The sequence below is a fragment of the Phalacrocorax aristotelis genome, chromosome Z (assembly GCF_949628215.1).
Source record: "Phalacrocorax aristotelis chromosome Z, bGulAri2.1, whole genome shotgun sequence".
Taxonomy (NCBI): domain Eukaryota; kingdom Metazoa; phylum Chordata; class Aves; order Suliformes; family Phalacrocoracidae; genus Phalacrocorax; species Phalacrocorax aristotelis.
Genome location: NC_134311.1, coordinates 54,888,863 through 54,908,967, shown reverse-complemented (window position 1 = coordinate 54,908,967; position 20,105 = coordinate 54,888,863). Strand labels below are relative to the sequence as shown.

The 20,105-nt window shown below is 42.6% G+C and overlaps 1 protein-coding gene across 5 annotated transcripts in view; it reads left to right on the top strand.

The window, feature by feature from the left end:
- Nucleotides 1–7,672: 7,672 nt before the first annotated feature.
- Nucleotides 7,673–20,105, top strand: part of FAM169A (family with sequence similarity 169 member A) — a 37,220-nt gene continuing 24,787 nt past the window's right edge. The window contains exon 1 of one of the 5 annotated variants that reach the window (XM_075078801.1): nucleotides 7,673–7,819. The gene's annotated coding sequence lies outside the window, so the exon portion shown is untranslated. Of the gene's footprint in view, nucleotides 7,820–7,902; nucleotides 7,923–20,105 lie in introns of those variants that run through there. The other 4 variants (XM_075078802.1, XM_075078799.1, XM_075078798.1 and 1 more) reach the window with 4 other exon arrangements.

Genomic DNA, 20,105 nt, shown 5'->3' with positions numbered 1-20,105 from the left:
CCCTGCTCACTGCAGGGGGGTTGGACTGAATGACCTTTAAAAGTCCCTTCCAACCCAAAGCATTCTACGATTCTATGAAAAAACACCTGAACAAATGAAGTGTTAAGAAGTAATCAGAACAATCTGAGGAAAGAAAGTTTGATGTTTTATAACTCTTTGACATTAAAAATGTGTTCAGGTAGAGGAATTGTTTTCACTCTTTCCCACCTTTCCCACCAAAGCAGACCTCTGCTTTGCAATCTTCACTTCCGTATAGTAAAATTAAGTCTAAAAACAGCAAACTTGATTTTTTTTAAGTTATCCTTCAGAAATCATTCAAAAGTTGTCACAAACCCACAGGGATACATATTCATGTTAAAAATCACTGTATTAGACAAGTGAAAAGATAAGGCTGTGAGATATTTTTACCTGCAAAACCATATAGGCAACATTCCTGACAGATGCACAACAACCTATGGTTCTTTTAGATGTGCTGAAGCTATGGGATGAAATCCTGGCTACAGGATTACCCTTTGCCTGTGGTAATTTCTGTGTGGTATTTTAGGACAAACACTGTCCTTCCATTTTCTCTTCTGCCATAAAATGTTAATCCTGCCATAGATGGGGAATAGTCTTATCTATGGCCAGAAGACGGTTCCCATTCAGAGAATTGACATGATAAGAAAGGAAACATGAGGGTTTATGGGCTGACAGAAGAAGCAAGAGGTAACAGGGACACAATAGTGACCAGCCTAACAAGGAGTGGTTCAAGCCTGTCAGTGGTCTGCATCTACCCATCTGCTATCAAGTGTTTGCAGGTATCACAGACAAAAATATATGAAGAAAGGATCTGAAGGGAGCCATGGAGAGCTGCTTTGGTATTTATTAATGTGTGAGGGATTTTAGATGATGGTCTGTGTAGGGCCACGATGGAAAAAAAATTACAAGCTGAACACAGCTGTGAGAACACGACCTTGGAGAAGGGAACTGGGAGGATTGTTATTGAACAATATGTTGTTGCAATCCGGGAGCCGCTGTTAGCTGGCAGAGCACACACCTGGCAGGCCTTGTTGCTTGCGCTGGCCATGCATGCGGCAACATCTAGTCAGTACTTTTCCATTGAATCTGCTGAGGGTATAAGAAAGTGCGGCTCAAAGTGGAGAGAGAGAGAGGACACAGAGCACGCTCTGTGAACCACAGGGGACACCCTGAAGGTGCTGTGCCTACCTCCCTTCTCCGTGATGCTCCCGCTAATGGTCACCCTCCTGCTCAGCAGTCTTGGGCGTAGTCAGGTTGGTAAGACTTTCATAAAGGGAAAACAATATGCTAGTAACTGCTTATGCAAGGATATAACAGAACAATAAATACTCTTGTGCTTTTTTAGACATCGTGTGTTGGGTGAATTTTGTGCATAGGAATCCTGCGAATCTGTTACAATTGAAAAAGTCTCCAAAGTGGAAGAGAAGTGTGTGTATTTCTGCCAGACGCTAGGGTAAAAGTGCAGTTGAAATTTGTTTTGTTTTAAAAAATGAAATGGGTGACCCCCTTATAATTAGTTTATACTCATCATTGAGTAAAGGTATCCTCATAACTAGTTACTATAGATTAGTTAAATTCACACCAAGAATTGCTTCACACTAACTTGTTCTTGTCACTACACATTAAGATAAAATAAATTGAGCTTGCTTACCTTAACTCTTTCTGCTCTTCACCATTTAAGTACTATCTTGTAAATTTTATGTAAGTTTTTCCGTGCAATTTAACAGCAAATTTTTCCATCTGTGTCTTTTTCCTTTCTTCGCACATGTGCCCTGGACAGGGCCTCTCTATCTTCCAAAGACTGCAACTAGTGAATATCTGGTTGACTTTTTGCTGCACAGAGCAGATGGGACTGCTGTGGTATTTCATTTCACACTAGGAAAGCTGTGAGAGGCCACAAGCCTTGGGGCCAGAAGGAGCAGTAAGTCATGGGGCCAGCAAGAGGACAGGGGCCACAAGGCCAGATTTCAAACTAACTGCATAATAAGAGCATTGTACAAGGAGATGGGGGGGTTGGGGATATGCATCCTGCATAGGCCAGACTACTGATTGCAGGCACTCCTAATAGTGGAAGATGTGGAGGGTGAAACAATGAAGAATCTACAGTTTGAGCAAGCAAATCTGAGCCGTCTTAAAATGGTAAAGCTGTTTTTCAGCCTTTGTGAAGCATCCTCTCTTGAGTTGCTCTGTGATGGTGGGGCTCTCCCAGAGAACCTTCTACATGTACAATTCCACATGGCATCTTCTTCAAACACACTTCCAGGTCACTGCATTACTAATGCCCTTTTGCTCTGAATAGCAGAGCTGATGTAGTTAAAGGCCTGCACACTGTACACACATTAGTATGTCTTCCTGTATGGCAATCACACATCCGACTGCAACAGCAACACAGCACAAGACGAGGTCTGTGTTAGTGGTTTTCAAAGCAGTTCGACTTCTGTGAGGTCAGAAGATCTCTGTATATATGATATGACTCCTCAAAACTACGTAAGGAGGAATTTTATTCCCTTTTTTTTTTCTTTTAACAAGGGAAAGCTTTCTATTTGACTAATTACAGCACCTTTGGTTTATTTATAAATGCCCATTCTGTACTTGGGGAGTGAAAATATTTTGTCAAGAAATGGAAGATGCAAAATAAAGAAGCTTATGAAAAATCCTGAAATGCTCCAAAAATCTTCACCTCCTCGTAAAACTTACTATAACCACACAAAAATGTTTTCATACTAGAAAAGTGAACATGCAGTCTTTGAGAGAGTAAGGGCTAGGCAAAATAAGTTCAGAGTAGAAAAGCAAAATATACCGTACTTGGAAGGAAAAGGGAGATTTCAGGCTATGAAATTGGAAATTGAAAGTGAGGTATTAACTTAGGAACTCTTATTTCTGTTATATGTCATTGGATAATGAAACTTCTGATGACACAGAAAAATCCTTCCGCATGTGGAAGAAGCTGACCAGAAAGGGAGATGTTTCTAGCTTTACTATAGGAATATAAGAGAGAAACAAACTTTGTAATGTGCTTGTGGATATATTGGGGTTTCATGGCAAGGTTTTAGTAGCAGGGGGGCTGCAAGGGTGGCTTCTGTGAGAAGATGCCAGAAGCTGCCCCCATGTCTGATGCAGCCAGCTCTAGGTGGCTCCAAGACTGACCCACCAATGGCATAGCTGAGCTAAATGGTGATGGTGGTAGTGCCTCTGTGATAAAGTGTTTTAAGACAGGGTAAAAACTGCTGCACAACAGCAGCTGGGAGAGAGGAGTGAGCAAATGTGACAGAAACAACTCTGCAGACCCCAAGGTCAGTGAAAAAGGAGGGTGCTCCAGGTGCTGGAGTGGAGATTCCCCTGCAGCCCATGCTGAAGACCTGAAGTTGTCCCCCTGTGGCCCATGGAGCACCATGATCCACCCTGCAGCCCCTGCAGGACCTTATGCCAGAGCACGCTGGAGCAGTTCATGAAGATCTGGAGCCTGCAGGAAGGACCCACGTTGGAGAAGTTAGTAGATGACTGTCTCCCATGGGTGGGACCCAACGCTGGAGCAGGAGGAAGACTGGCAGAGACAATGTGTGATGGGCTGACCACAATGCCCATTCCCATCCCGCTGTGCCATTCAGGGGGGAGGAGGTAGAAAAACTGGGAGTGAAGTTGAGCCTGGGAAGAAGGGAGGGGTGGGGGGAAGGTGTTTTAAGATTTGTTCTTATTTGTCATTGTCCTACTCTAATTTGATTGGCAATAAAGTACGTTAACTTCCCTGAGTCAAGTCTGTTTTGCCTGTGATGGTAATTGGTGAATGACTCCCTGTCCTTATCTTGATCCACAAGCCTTTCATCATATTTTGTCTCTACCTTGTCCAGGTGAGGAGGGGGAGTGATAGAGCGGCTTGGTGGGCATGTGGCGACAGCCATGGTCAACCCACCATAGTGGAATGCACAGACTTTTTCTAATAAGTCACATGGATGGACCAAATATCTCATCAATAGAGATGACAAGATGACATCACTTCTACTGGAGCGAACTCAGCTCTGCAAAGGATGCCAAGGCTGTATTTGTCCATGCTGTGGAGGGTGGTGGGAGAGGTTAAAGAAAGGAAAGCTGGAGGATAGATACACCTGCTCAATGTGCTCTAAAAGAACCTGTCAGTAAAAGGAACTACAAGATGCACCTTTCTTTCTTTACACCTTTCTTTATTTACACCTAATTTAATAACACCCCTAAGACTGCCCTTTTCTAGGAGTGAAAGGAAAGAAATAGTGAAATGGTCAGTAGCTGTGATTTTGCATGTTTTGTACGCTTGGTTTGTTATGCTTTGGTCTGTTGTGTACATCTTGCAAAAAGCAGGTTGTCCCTTTTTCTAGATGGGTTAGGCACTCCTGAGTCATTAGCAATGAACAACTAATTCCTTCTTGGCTGTGAAATCTTACTGGGCCTACCTGTGCACTTCAACAGGTGTGTTGCGACCAGAACTCCCCAACAATGTCTGCCACCAGTTCTTTACTTCTCAAACCCGTGCCTCCCACTGATAAACCCCAGTATTTTGCTTGTTAAATTCTTTATTTTCTCTAGTGGCTATAACATCTGCTAATATTTCAATGAAATATTTTATGATGAGACACTGGAACAGGTTACACAAAGAATCTGTAGGTACTCCATTTTCTGAAGTGTTCAAGGTCAAGTTGGACAGGGCTTTGAGCAACCTCATCTACTGAGAGATGTCCCTGCTCCTGGCAGGGGGGTTGAACTAGATGATCTTTAGAGGTCCCTTTCAACCCAAATCATTCTATGATTCTATGCTTCTAAATACCTCATATGTCACTGGAACATATGTTTGGAGTACAATTCACAGGAGCTGTGCTGAATGCATGGCCAGATGCGTATCTTGTAGCTACACAGCATGATTGTATTTAGTATGCTACACAGCATGTGTGTTATTTAGCACATGATATTCATGATCATGACACAATGAGAATTTGCTAACTTTCCTTTTACTCCTTCTTTATTGGAAAAACCTTTAGTCTGTAAGTCCACCTAGGCAGGCTGCGGCCATCTCTCTCACTGGAGATTTAAGAAAAATCAGCTTTAGACAAACATTCCCCAGTCTTGGTCTTACCTCACTGCAAGATGGGCCAGACAATTTGTTGAGGTTCCTTCCAATCTGACACTTACTGGAAAGTGCCAATTGCTCTAAGATACCAGAGACTTGTGAAAATACAAGGTAAGACCTTCCACTTCTACATTCTCTCTTTAATGCAAAGGTTTTACAAAAGTGTTTAGTCATGGGAGCATCTCCTTTTCCTGTACACAACCATGGCTTTGTTGGGGTATAGTCTTTACTGTAAAAACTGTCATGGCAATGCAAAATGCCGAAGAAGACTTAAAGGCCCCTTGTGGCCAGTGGGAATGTGTATAATCTATTGCACATATATTCAGGGGATCATCCCAGTTCTATGTAATGTAATCTATAGGATCCTGCACTGCATATATTTAATGTTACTGGTGCGAGCAGTCGTATTAGTAAGGTTGAACATACTGTTAAAATTTGCAGTGTAAGCATGATATAGGAAAGGAAGAATGGATCCACAAACTCACAGTGAGATTAATATGATTACCAGGAAAAGCACTAGTCATGACCAAGCATCTTCTGTCAAGATTTCTCTAAGCCTCACAATCTAAGTTAAAGAGAAAGCAGACAGTGCATATTTATCCGTGGGTTTTGCACGGAGGTTCTTCCAGACGTAAAAGATGGCATAAAAGAAGTAATAACAGTAAAAAAATAAGAAGATTAAATGCAAATCGCTTTCTAAACAATATTGGAGGTGACCTGTGAAGGCAATAGTTCATTGAGGATTTATGTCTGAATTTATTTTTCTGCCTTAAGATCATATGTCTTCGTATTTCTTCTCCTAAGAGACTTTATGACCAGGATTTTAATAGCACATCCATATTGTAAGCAACCAAGAAAAATATTTTGATTAAATAACGTTGTATATGTTAAAGTCTTCTTATCTCCATTAAAATATCTAGTAAATAACCAAGATGAAAAACGGATGAAAATTTTTTCACCAAAAAAGGCCCAGCGGTTAGTGGTCCTTCCACGAAACTGTCAGCGAAAATGAAGGTAGAAAACCACAACCAATTTCTAGGTCCTTTCCTTCATTTGCTGTGAAAGCAAAAAATACAGGAAGCGGAGTTACTAATTTTAAGAATTTCCTGGCAGGATTAAATTCTAATCTTACCCCATTAATGTGTCTTGTTTTCTACTACTATATATTGCAGAACAATTTTCACTACATAACACTGTGTAAAAAAAATTCTTTCCTTGAAATGCAAGAGCAAAATATAATCAGTATTACTTTAATTAGGAGAAAAAAAAAAGGTATCATGGTCCTACTACATAGAGCTGCATGAGTCAATCTTTGAGCTCACAAGGCTTCTTGATGGAATAACTGTGGTTTAATATGACCTAAAGGATATTCCAATATTGATCCCTTCTTCTGTAGCTAACAGACCTCTGTCAAAGCTTGGTCATAAATGGATTTTTAAGGAAATCACTGAATTAAAAAAGTTCTGTTCATGCTGTCTCCCAAAGCCCCTCTTGTAATCTCATAATTTCAGCAAAGTTACATTATTTTGGACATGCACATAATCACTATTAATGCACTGAATCCCTGCTCCTCTGGCTCCTGGAGCAACAACCCTGTCTTTGGCAGACAGCACTGAGAAGCCCATGGAATGACTGCTGTTCTCCAGACTGGGCTGTGACCCCATTTTGTGGCCAGCCTCCTCTGTCCCCCTGATGTCACCACAGCTGCGCACCCAGTACCTCCCCAGCTCAGAGCAAAGGGTTGTGCGCTATAAAGCAAGGGTACGTTGCACAGCCTGAGTCAAGGGTGAGCACTGTCCTCTCACAAGAACCCTTGTTTGATTTTGTTGTTACTCAGCTCCTTGACATGCAGGTCTTCTTGGGGGTGGGTGCTCGGGTGCCATGGCCAGAGGTGGTCAGTCCTGGGGAACAGGGCTGGCCATCTTCCTTTGGAAAACATGCTCCTGCCAGTAATCCAGTTCAGCCTCCCCAGTCTGACGAACAGGAGTGGTGGCAAAACCTCGCACGGCCCATGGTGTGGGTGTCTGTCAGAGATGGGGAAGCAGCCCTCACTTACCAGGGCCGAGAGGACACCTTTCTTCCAGAGAGGACATCTCACCCCGCAGCCTCATGGCGAGCCGCCAGCGCTAGGAGACTATGTGTGGCTTTGCTCCATCCTCCCTTCGAGTACCATGGATCCCCAAGGCAGCCCCGGGGCTCCCTCTGTGCGCCAGGGCCGCAGGACAGGTACTACCACCCCAATATGGTGAGTGATGGCGCGGGTACCGCCACGGCCACCGAGGCTGACGATGGAACATGGTACCAGGGCTGCTGCCATGGTGAGCGGCAGTGCGGGTACCACCGCCACGGCGGTGAGCAGCGGCGCAGGTACCCCACCGCTCGCCAAGTCGGGGTGCGGTGGCGGTCGGGGGGCGGCGGCGGTCGGGGGGCGGCGGCGGTCGGGGGGCGGCGGCGGGTGGGCCCGGCCGCCGCCATGGGAGGCGGAGCGAGGGGCCGTGGTTCCCGGCGTAGCGGCGGGAGTGCGTCAGCAGCGAGGGGCGGGCAGCCCGCCGGGGCGGAGGATATCAGGCAGCGGGCGGCAGGATTGGGGGAAGACGAAGGTGAGCCAGGGAGCGCCGTGAAGGCTGTCAGGGAGCTCGGCCGCTGTCTCCGCTCGTCCCCGCGCCGCCGCCGCTACCGGCGCGGCGGGCTGCCCGGCCAGTGAAGGTGAGGCGCGGCGCGGGGGTGTGATAAACTGCTGAGGCGTCCCTCTTCCCCGCGCAGCGCAGCCGAGCTCGGAGGCCGTCTGCGGAGACCGGAGGAAGGGGAGGTAGGCGGGTCGGTGCGGCCGCTGCCCCGCGGCAGGCCCCGGCGCCAGGTGTGTCCGCGGCCGCCCCGCCGGGAGCCCCGCCGGCGCCGCGCTCCCTCTCTCCCTCCGCGGGGCAGCGCCCGGCACCCGCCGCTCCCCGCGGCCATGGCAGCGCCGGGAAGGCCGGCGTAGCCCAGCAGAGCCCAGCCCGCTGCCGTGGGGGCCGCCGGCGCCGCGGGAGGAGGGCGGAGGCGGCTCTGTCAGGCGGCGGGGCTGGCCGGGCTCCGCCGCGGCGAGGGGCAGCGGCCTCCCTTCCCCTCGGCCCGGCCCGGCAGCCCTCGCCCCCCCGGGCCCCGCGGGGTGCAGACCGGGGCTTGCGGGGTGCCAAGTTTGGTGCGAGTTTTGGCCCAGGCCACTCCGTGCTGGCTAGGGCCAGCCATCTTTTGTGGGGTTATCTATTGTAGCTTTGCGACTTAACGTGTTCTAGCCACACGCGTGGGTAGGATCTAATACACATACCTTCACGCAAATATATTAAATCAATAATGGCAATGCTGCAGCAGATGCCTCCCACAAAAGATGGCTCTGCGTGTGTGTCTGTATGTGCGAATAGATGTGGACACGCAGTCACACGCCCTCTTCTGTTCTCCTGTATGTGATGTTTGTGACTTTTTTTGAATTTTATTTTGAGGTAAGGTTGCTTCTCCCCTCTTAAAACATGGGGTTGTATCGTGCCTAGGATATCTGTTGATGTATCATTGCTATCTTGCTTATGGAGTGTTAAATCCAGCCTGAGAAAGTGGGTTAATCGGAGAGCTAGAGGAAAAGGTTTTACTGGCATTAATGGAAAATGAAATATACTAACTTATTGATTTTTATATACATAATAAAGCCCCATTTAGAGGAAACCATTAAAGAGGGATCTTTAAGCTTCTCTGGGCTGTGGAGTTTTCAGCATTAATAATGAGAAATTTGGAAAAGTAACCTGTGGTCTGGAGATGCTATCCAGCTGATACTCGTTCCTTTTTTGTGTATGTGCATGCAGGAGAGAGGAGAGAACTTTTTCTTCTTTCTGCCTAAGTGGAGATACTTGGGCTGCACGATTGCTCATACATAGCCTGGTGTGTAACCAACCCACCAGTTTTTTAAGAGGAATAAGTATTGTGGCAGAATGATCAGTATAATAAAATCAGCACTGCCCCATTGGAGGACCTATAGAAGATTGCTGCAGATCAGAGTGATTGTGGTCCCACTTCTCCTTCAAACTTCTATAGGAACTGAGTGTGTTTTCTGTTCCCTTAGGCACACTGCCACCTTTCTTGTTAATTGACCTGTACTTGATTTAGGTAATGAAGAACTGCTGGGTTCTTGTCTTAATGGTGGCTAGTTAGAAAAACATTTTAGCACCTGTTTCATAGAGGGAAAACATCAGGGCAGAGAGTGGCTTATACTATAAATGTTTAAATTCAGGTGTTGTTAACCTCAAGGTTCATCTCAATTTCAACACTGTTTTATGAATGAAAAGCTGCTGAGGACTCCAGTACAGCAGACAGGTGTTCAGGTTGCTTTCCCATTCCCCTTCCCCCAGTCCGATCTTACTTGGCATCTACTCTGTATGGAAGCAAATGTATTACAGCACCTTTCTTTACCATGGTGGAAAATAGTAATTAAAATGGGATTCTGCTGTACTTTTTCAATATACTTTTTTCAGCAGCATGTGATCAAGACATGCAGTACCAAGTCTTTTTGCAGCGTTTTATAACTAGCTCCTTTACAAAGAGGCATTACTCTCAGAAATGACTTGGAAAGTAGCCTTAATTTCTTTTGTATGCATATTACCATAGATAATGTCCCTTCACTTTAATAATTAAAAACAGGTTTCTTGTGGGTTTTTAAAATTTTTTTTTAATTAAAATGATTTAAGTAGTGTAAAGATAACACAACTCAGAATGAACTTGAAACTCCCTACTTATCCAAATATCCTATCTGTGCAGATTGGTTTAAATAGTTGTAATTGCATACTTATTACAGTGCGGAATCTTTGCCAGTGAAAGATGGAGGAAGTTCACCTTAGTGTTAAGGTTGACACTTATTAATGCTTTTGTTCTAATTTTTAAATGTGAAAACAGAAATGTTTCGTATGAAATCACTAAAAGAAAAACATGGAATTTGGTGGTGTTAGAGAAACTTATCAGAGTAGAAGAGGCCTTCACTTGCTTATGTCCTTAGGTATAATAAGGGTTGGTATTGTTCTTGTATCTTGTACCAATCAATGAATATCAAGTAGCAGTAATCATTTAAAGGTGTTACCAATTATGTTTCTAAGCTTCAAATATGAATAGTAATATTAGAGCTGAAGTAATATCTACTTATGCTTGTTTCCATATTGTTATTTCTTAAATAGAGAAATATTTAAGTTACTCATTTTCTCACAGATAAATACCTTCCTCCAGAGTCACAAGGTTGTAACCTAGTCATCAGATCGTATCAGCTATACATTCCAGAATGCCATAGCTGTCCTTTGATCTGTGAATGTAAAGTTTGGGGCAGCTATGGTAGAGGTGCATGCTTTCCTTTGGAACTGCTTTTATAGAATCATTGAAGTTGGAAAAGACCTCTAGGATCATCAAGTCCGGGTAGTCATTTTGTAAACTGTTTAAAAGCAAAAAACCTTTTTCATACAATAAAAATGGTTTTGTTTTTTTAAAAAATCAATCGTGCAAAAGTCAACCTTCCTCTCAAACTTTTGCTTCCAGCTGTTACAGTATGGATGAAATAATCCTGAGTGGAAGAGCCTGTATAATGTGTTTCCTCTACCGCATTGTCTTGAGTATGCCTGAAACAGCATATGCAGTGTTTTGATAGCTCTTTTCTGGCATTCTTGCAGTTTTGTCTGCTATTGCTGACTTTTTCTTTTTTTGTTGTTTTTTGAACACTGGGATGTGACAGCATATATTTATTAAATCACTATAAATTTAGTTGGTGTTCTGCAGTGAGCTTGAGATTTCTAAGAAGCTTTTAAATATCTCCCTAAAATATGTAAAAGAATCCTGACCCGAACAAGTGACAGGCTTTCAAACCTTCCCTAAAATCTCTCTAAAATTATTGAAAATTGTCAGGACTAACATATCACTTTATTTGTTTTCAGAATTAACTGGAAAACCTAACTAATGTTTTAAATGATACATCTATATGCACTAAGTGATTGCTTGAATTGAAAAATCTAAGATGATGCATTTGTCTGAACAGTGTACTGAGCTGTGTGTTGTACAGCTATTCAAAACGGCACTTTAGCTTGTTGATTTGTTTTCAAATTTGAGTTGTTCCTGTCTTGGTCCTGTACTTTGTTTTGTACTAAAATACCATCTTAGGATTTTATTATTACTGTAGGGCAGGGGACCTGCATATTCTGAGTGCCAGTGTTTCTCCCTTCTGCTTATAGTCAGAAATTGTTTATGGGCCAGGATGAATTGAATTCACTGTTACTCTTTCTTCTAGGCTTCATCAAAACATGTAAAGTAAGGGTGGTTAAATAAATTTATTTAATTCTGTGGATTACTAAAGACGAAGAATAATTGGTAAAGGTGTGGTCTCAGTTGAATCAGTATCCCCTGAGGCTAAAAAGAATACACCCTGTTCCCAAGTTTGCGCGTAGCAGGGGTTGTGAGCCTGCTGCTGCACCGGTCTTTTCCAAGCACTGAATATCGATGAACTTTGAATGGTGTGGAATGCTGCATTAACCCTAATGGGCTTTATACTTCTAATACACCAGGTGTGAAAATGTGACATGATTACGTTAGGAAATGTATTGTTAGAAGACCAATCTTTTATCTAGCTCTTTCTCAGGTAGCACATCGTGCAAATAGAAAAGTTTTCTAGCTTGAACAGCATTTCTCGTAGCTGTTGTAGAATTAGCCAGCAATAATCATAACTTTGGGGAATTTGAATTATTTGAGTTGCTAACATCCCCAACTATTTTATCGTTATAACAATGGAAATGTTATTACAGTGCAGCACAAACAACTTAAGTTTTTTAAAATGTTGGAGTATTTTATTTCTTTTGATCCTGCAGCATAGAGAGTTTACATTGTCAACCTTTACTCTGAAGCTGCAGAACGGAGTTTTCTGAAGAATCAGGAGGTAACAACCTGACTGCTGCAACTGAGGTTGAAAGCTGAACATTAATTTAGGTTAATACAATGAATTAGCAGTGCTAATACTGTTCCAGTGTTCTATACAGTATGGTATGGTGATGTGTTCAGAGGTATGATTAACTTGATTATCTTTGTTCTAAACCCATCCTTAAATAGCAAGTAATGTTTGTATTTCTAGAGAAGATCAGTTATTCAAGGTTTTAAGGCATTTTTAAAATTCAGGTACAACCATAACAACATAGCCTAGGTACTAGGAGGTGTAGCTTCGAAGTCTGAATCTTACAAATGTGTGTTACAGTGAGAAGCAGGGGAAATGAGGCATATTCACAGAAGCGTGTAAGTTCTTGGAAGGATGTCAGGATTGCTGATGATGGAGATAAGACCAGAATGACACCATGGAGCAGGTTGTGCGTTAATTCCTTTCTGCTATTAGAAACAGTCTTGCTAATGTTCTCGGACATAGAACTTCAGTCCTGTGGCAACGTGTTTACTGATAGCTAGTGAATACATGTTAAAGAATGTTGTTTTTCATAATACAGCTGTGATCACGGGTTGGAAGGGACCACGGGGATCATCTGGTCCAACCTTTCTAGGAAGAGCACAGGCTAGACAAGATGGCCCAGCACCCTGTCCAGACGACTCTTGAAGGTGTCCAATGTAGGGGAGTCGTCAACTTCCCTGGGGAGATTATTCCAATGGGTGACTGTCCTCACTGTGAAAAATTTCCCTTTCATGTCCAACTGGAATCTCCCCAAGAGCAACTTGTGTCCATTCCCCCTTGTCCTTTCCATGGGACTCCTTGTAAAAAGGGAGTCTCCATCTTCTTTGTAGCTGCCCCTTAAGTGCTGGTACATGGTGATGAGATCCCCTCTGAGCCGCCTTTTCTCAAGGCTGAACAAACTCAGCTCTCCCAGCCTATCCTCATATGGCAGGCTTCCCAGTCCTTTGATCATCATCGTGGCCCTTCTCTGGACCCCTTCCAGCCTGTCCACATCCTTTTTGTATAGCGGGGACCAGAACTGTACACAGTACTCCAGGTGTGGCCTGACAATGTTGAATAACATTGGGCCCAATATTGATCCCTGGGGGACCCCACTGGTGACAGGTTGCCACTTGGAAAAGGAGCTATTTACCACCACCCTTCGGGTGCGGCCTGTCAGCCAGTTCCCCACCCGCTGCACAGACCACTTGTCCAGGCCATAATGCATTAATTTCTCCAGGAGGAGACTGTGGGGAACCACATCAAAGGCCTTGGAGAAGTCCAGGTAGACAATGTCCACTGCCCGCCCCATGACAACCAGGCAAGTCGCTTTGTCATAGAAGGCCACCAGGTTTGTCAAGCACAATCTGCCTTTCTGAAGCCTTGTTGGCTTTTCCCAATCACGTGCTTCATTTGACTTGTGATGGCCCCCAGGAGGATTCGTTCCATAACTTTCCCAGGGATTGAAGTAGGGCTGGTAGGCCTATAGTTACCTGGATCCTCCCTTGAGCCTTTCTTGTAGACAGGGGTAACATTTGCCTTCCTCCAGTCCTCTGGGACATCCCCCGTTCTCTATGACTTCTTGAAGATTATGGAGAGTGGACTTGCCATGATGCCAGTCAGGTCTCTCAACACCCTTGGGTGGATGGCGTCAGGGCCCATCAATTTGTAGGGGTCAAGCTGTTGTAATAATTCATGTACTAACTCTTCCTTCACTGATGGTGGGTCTATGTTTGAATCAACCAGGAATTTAGTTCCCAAAGCCTGGGACCCAACAGTGTTGGTAAAGGCAGAGGTGAAGGTGTTGAGGACCTCTGCCTTTCAGCATTGTTGGTGACTGACTCTCATATTCTGTTTTACAGCAGGCCTATGTTTTCCTTTTGTTTCTGCTTGTGGTTGACATACCTGAAGGACACTTTCTTGTTATTTTTGACACCTATGGCCAGTTTCAGTTCAAGCTGTGCATCTCTGCCCACTCTAGCAATGCCCTTGTAGCTCTCAACTGATAATCCTCCACTTTCCACATCTGGTATGCTTCTCTTCTGGATTTGAGCAGACCCAGGCGTTCATGTCTGAGCCAAGGGGACCTTTTGCTTTGCTTACTTCCCTTTCCTTTGTAGGGGATAAACTGGTTTTGTGCTTCCAAGAGAGAGTTCTTGAAGAACTCCCAGCACTCACTAGCTGCTTTATTTTCCATGGAAATGTCCCATGGGATCCCTCCCAACTGAGCTCTGAGCAAGCTGAAGTTTGCTCTTCTAAAATCTAGAATCCTTGTCTTAATACTGACCTTCAGCATGCTTAGCAGGATCCTGAACTCCACACTATTGTGCTCACTGCAGCCAAGGCTATCACTAACTGAGATACTGCAAAGTAGGTTTTCTCAGTTTGTGAACAGCAAGTCCAGCCGTGCCTCGTTCTGGTTGGCACATCTAACATTTGTATGAGGAAGCAGTCATGCATTCCAGGAACTTGGTGGATGACATGCGAGCTGCCGTATTGTTCTTCCAGCAGATGTCTGGGTTGTTGAAGTCACCCATAAGGACCAGGTGCTGTTGGCTAGAAGCTTGCTTTAGTGCCCCAAGTATCACTTCATCAGCTTCGTCATTGTAGTTAGGTTGAACTAAACCAGCAGTGGCTATACCCAGGAAACTGTGGGAAACAAAAATGAACCATATGCAAATAGGAGTATGCTAAAAGCAAAGGCAAATGCAGAGCTGCTCAGGAATCTGCTCTGTCTGCTAAGGGGTTGGCTAAATGTTGGTTCTGATGGCAGTTGGTATGGAGAGTGGGAGAAGAGATTAATTTTGGGGGAAGATGGTGGGCTCTGAGCTGTTGCTCATTTGTGTGGTCCTGTTGGAAAGCTTGGAGAAGAGGGCTGTAAGTCAGTTGATGTCTGAACAGATTCTTGAGGGCTCTGAACAACAAAATACTCCTCTGATGTTTTATTCTTCCTTTGTTTTGGGAACAGGACTCCTACATAAACAAGAAATACCAGAACTTGCTACTTTTTTTTTCTAACTGGAACAGCCTACAAGGTCCTGACTCTTTCCCAGCTTCCTAGTCATATTGATGCTAGGTTTAAATTTGTGTTTCTTGGATGCTTATTTTTCAGAGGATGGAGTTTACATATAGTTTCAGAGTTTTAGTTCGTATGTACCTTTTTTCCATCCTCCTGAAGATGAGATGAGGAAGACAAACATATTCTCTGCTGAGTCCAGCTGTGAGCTAGACTGGGGTAGTCTGAGTAAAGGTGAGAAAGTACTGGTGCAGTTTTGCATGGGCATATGGAAATGCTTACACCTACGACTGCATTTGCGAGAATGGTGTCTGTCACCTGGGATCGTAGCTTGAAATCTCTTCACAAAATTACTGTGCTCAGACTGACACTCAGTAACGACTTCCTTGTTGTGTCTGTGGCCCAAGCACGGTGTCTGAAAGCCCTGATTATTTACTTCCTTTGAACATTGTTCCTGATGTCTGTGGTATTCTTGTTATCTGACTTTCACCCTTCTTTTCCCTTGAGAAAGGCAAGGTAAAAGTTCTGTCTAGTTATATCTGTCCCTAGGTCTTCTGGTGTTCTTTGATCCGATCCAGTTTTGATAAGTCAACAAAATGCATTGCCTGTGAAGTTCATAATTTTCTTGTACACTGTCAAGTCTTCAGCTGTGTGCAGCTGGAAGAATTTGCTCCTGTAGAACAGTGAGCGCAAATAGCAGGTAAAATTCAGAATTTGTTTTTATTAAACACCATATTTTTAACCATCTGTCATCTTCTGAAGGTAATTGTAATAACAGAGATAGCTGGTTTCTCACTTTCTGGAAAAAAATGCAGTTCTTAATCTACAGTCAGGTTTAAATTCTACCGCTCTGAATATGTTATACTTACTATAGTGCTGATTTCCAGATCCTGATCATGAAGCTATTGTAAATGAGCTGTAGGGCCATATAGTCAGACTCTGAAACTTGCTAATTCTGTATGCTTGCTGGTCTGCAAGAAAGTCTTAGGGTTGACTGATGGGAATCTGTTGTTGCAGTCTTGTTTATTTGCCTTCACTGCTTCATTTCTGTGACTTACTCCTACTCCTGGGAAGTTCCCTTGTTAATTTCTACTCCCCTTTCTGCATTTTCGTTTGAATCACTCAAAAAACCAAGGCAATTGCTGCTTTCTTAGTTATAGGACTCCTGCTGCAAATGACTTTAAAAACAACAAAACCACCTACAGATAATTTTAAAAAGGCAGAAAAAGCTTGAACAGTACTTAACCCTTGAATTTCCTCCAGTTCTTCTGCTGAAAGCCATAACATCCACAGACTTCATGTGGCATAGTTGTAGCTTGGGCAACTGTTTTAGTACCTATATAGTATAGAGGGTATGACTGCAAAGGTTAATGACCTGCTGCTCACTGTTAGCAACCATGGTCACCATCATGTTTGACTTTGTGTGTGGAATATTCTCAGAGCAGCCATAAAGAGAGTTGCTGTTTGGCTGATGAGCAATAACTTGTTAGACTGTGCTAACATGTGTCTGCAGTTGGCTAACCTAATCTGTGACACTTTGAAGTCCACCCCAGGTGTGGGGATAGGGGAGAGGACAGCACAACCAAGCATTTTAAAAATAAATGCAAATGTGTACAGAGTTACTGCAACACCAGTCTCACTGCAGTGTTAGGTTAGTTACGTTAGGCTTGATAGTCCACCAGCTGTCTAACCAGATTCTGCGTGGACTTTTTTATTGTTCTTGTCTCTGAAAACACTAAATGTATTTATGAGGTGGCCCTTACAAACTGGTTGCATAATGTTAGAGGAAGGTGTGAAGATTCAAAAACTGAACAGGTTGCCAAGAAATACGGGCACCAAGTGGGAGGAGGACATGGTCTTTTGTTAGCAAGTAGCAAATAAAGCTGCAGAAAATCAGAGGAAGCGTATCTTACTGCCTTGTTGAAGAGGTACCTGGAGAAACAGAAGGAGAACTTGGGGATGCAGAGTTGTGAAGGTGAGCAGGGGCAAGAGTAGCATGGCTGGGTGTGCCCCAAGTGGTTGGCCAACCAGTCACCTGAGGAAAGAAGCTGAGTGTAGACTTCAAGGACTGAGCTATAGGAAGGCCTTTAAGAGCAGATGCTGTGAGATATAAAGTGCAGGAGCAAAACTGGAGGGAGCTGAGGCTGGAGCTGGAGAACTGCAGAACAGCTGCTCTAAGTTGCAGAGGCATGGAAGTGAGAAAGAGCAGTGACCAGAGAGGAAAGGCAGGTCACTAGCAGTATCAGTGTGGCCTTTGGTCTTAAAAAATAAGACCCTAAGCAGGTTTGCCTTGTGTAGTGAAGGGGAGATAGAGGAAAGTGGGAGATTAAAAGAACACTGAGTGCTGGGCACAGGAGAGACCAGATATTATGTCAAAGAAAGGTGGACCCAGGAAGTAATAATCCCACTCAGTCCTATGTTTCTGTCTTCTAGATGTTAATTGCTTGCAAACACAACTGGAGTAGATTTCATTTTGTGTTTGGATATATTCACGCTGAATCTGAGAAGCTAAAAGGGAAGGCATGAAAGGTGGTTTTAAGAAAAAGTAATTTTTCAGATTTATTAATTGTGACTATTTTGAGTATTCTCAAATGCAGAATTTTAATTTTGTAAATCTCTGGCACACTTTCCACATAGGAAACACTTGTGCATATTAATTTCCCCAAACTGAAGACACTGCTTTTCCAGGAAGTAGATAATATTAAAATGTGAGACTGTAGAAAAATGTAAATAACAGGTTAGTAGTTTGTATACCTAAGAACTTAGTCTTTGATTAAATAGGCTACCTAATCAAAAACTCAATTTTAATTGCTTGAGCAAAATGCCAGTGGTGATATCACAGGTGCTTAATTGGGCATATGCTTAAGAACCTTACCTACCTAAGGTGGGTTTGAGAGTGAAGTTCCGTAATACATTCTCCTAATACTACTCTATTACCTCAGTTTTGATAACTGGTAAGTTTTTCTGACCTGTTTTCATTAAAGCCATATAATTTTGTAGTTATTAAGGGTTCATGTTTTCTGCCAACACTAGTTGAGTAAAAGCACTCCTTAATATTGTTGCTTATACTCTCATTAAGAGTATCTAGTTTTATGTTAGTACATTTTGGTTGCAGTTTAGTCTTCTAGAACTACCAAATGTGTTCAGTTTTATTATGTGTTAGAACATCCTGGATATATTTAGTTGTAGAATGAACTTCTAGGTACTTTTTTAAGACTAATTTGTTTTAATGAAATTATACTTTTTGCAAACTTTAATTTTGTAATAGAAAATTTTGTAATTTTGTAATTGAAAAGAAATCACATGCAAATACGTTTTGTTTCTTAATGTGGAGGCATTTCTTTTTCCTTCCTTGTTTATGTTTCTTTTGACAAGACTGTTTGAACCCAGTCACATAGACCTTTTGACCATAATTGTTGCTGATCTCCACTGGAATTATGATTTATACCAGCACTGGGGAGTTGGATCCTTTATGTAGATTTCATAATTCTGTGTTATGAAAGTAAATTAAATTGTGGTGGCTAATTAGTGAATGGAAAGGATTGATTATTTTTGTTTGTTTACATTCACATCAACAGCTTTGATTTGTGTGTCTGACAGAAAACCAGAGCTGCATAAGCTGTTTCAAGCAGATTACGGATAATGTGGTTGACATACTAATCCAGAGCTCTTGGTGGATGTTGACAACAATTTCTAGACCACTGCCCTGTGCTTCCTTAAGGACTTTCTGTTTGGGATTTTATAGGGTGTGAGTAGATGTTGTTTGGGGGTTTTATGTTCCCTTTTTTTTAAAGAAAAAAAAAACTTTTAGGGAAAAAAAAAAACCCTAAACCAGAGCAAATTTATCTGCTCTGGCAAGAACCTGTATTTAAGGTTGATGTGTCTATATTCTCTAACAATGTGATCAAAAGCCATGCTGCAGGGAAATTGTATTTATATGCCTTAGTGCTATGGTGCAGAAAATGGTTTGAAGACCATTCAGGAATATACAAAACCAGGCTTTTTGAATTAAAATCCATAAAAATATGCAGTTACTTGAGTGAGGAGGGTTTGAGTTGTCTATTCAATGTGGAAGGTCAAATAGTGTATTATTGTTTTTGCTTCTTCAAGCCTGTATGGCTTCCAAGAAATCCCAATATATACTCTGTTGTCCAAAAAACAACTTCTCTTTTCAAAAATGTCAGCCTCTTCCTGCAGTTGACATAATTACATTACAAAATAGAGTTTTAAAAGAGATGAGGTTATTTATAAAGCATAAAAGCTTTGTTACAATAGTGGTCTAAATTGTTAATTATGGGACAGGTTTTCTTTATGTATCTCAAACTACAGGACTCAAATACATATCAAGAATACCTATCTGGTTTATTAAATGATTAATTATCTTAGCATAGGTTTAAAATTACTTATTTTTATATCAGAAAAGGATGAACAACCTTTTTACTTATTTAAATGTTTCAGACTCTATTTGGGTACAAAGAAGAAAAAACAGCATTTGGAAACAACCCCTTCCAATTTAAAGTATTTGATGTTAAATAAAGAAGAAACAAAAGCAATGAAAATGTTTTGTATATGTGGCAGCTGCTAGTCTAGGCAAAGAAACATTTATGTAATTTGTCTGTTAATATAACTAGTAGAACTTAATTTTAGAAGTTGCAGATGTGATGCTTTTTTTTGTAGCTGAAGCTAGAAGAATAAAAATACTACTTTTTTAAAATTTTTATTTTTCCAGCTTTTATGTAGTTTCACAGCTTTTTCAAAACCAGCAGTAGGCTGTTGCTCGGTCAGAAACTATCGTAGCAAAACAGAAATAATGTTCTCACTCCTCTGACTGAGAAGACGCTTGCTGGTTTGGTGCATCATCAGATCTGGTTTTGGAGAATGGCTTGGGACTTCAGCAGTCGTGGCTTGGTTTTCTCTGGAACGTCAGCAGCTAGCATGTATATGGAGGTATATATTTAGCTTGCTACTTATGTCTCTTCTCATGGTGCTACCGCAGCTTACAGTTAGTCCAGGAGATCATGGTAGGACTTGGTTCAAGGTGTGTGATAATTCAT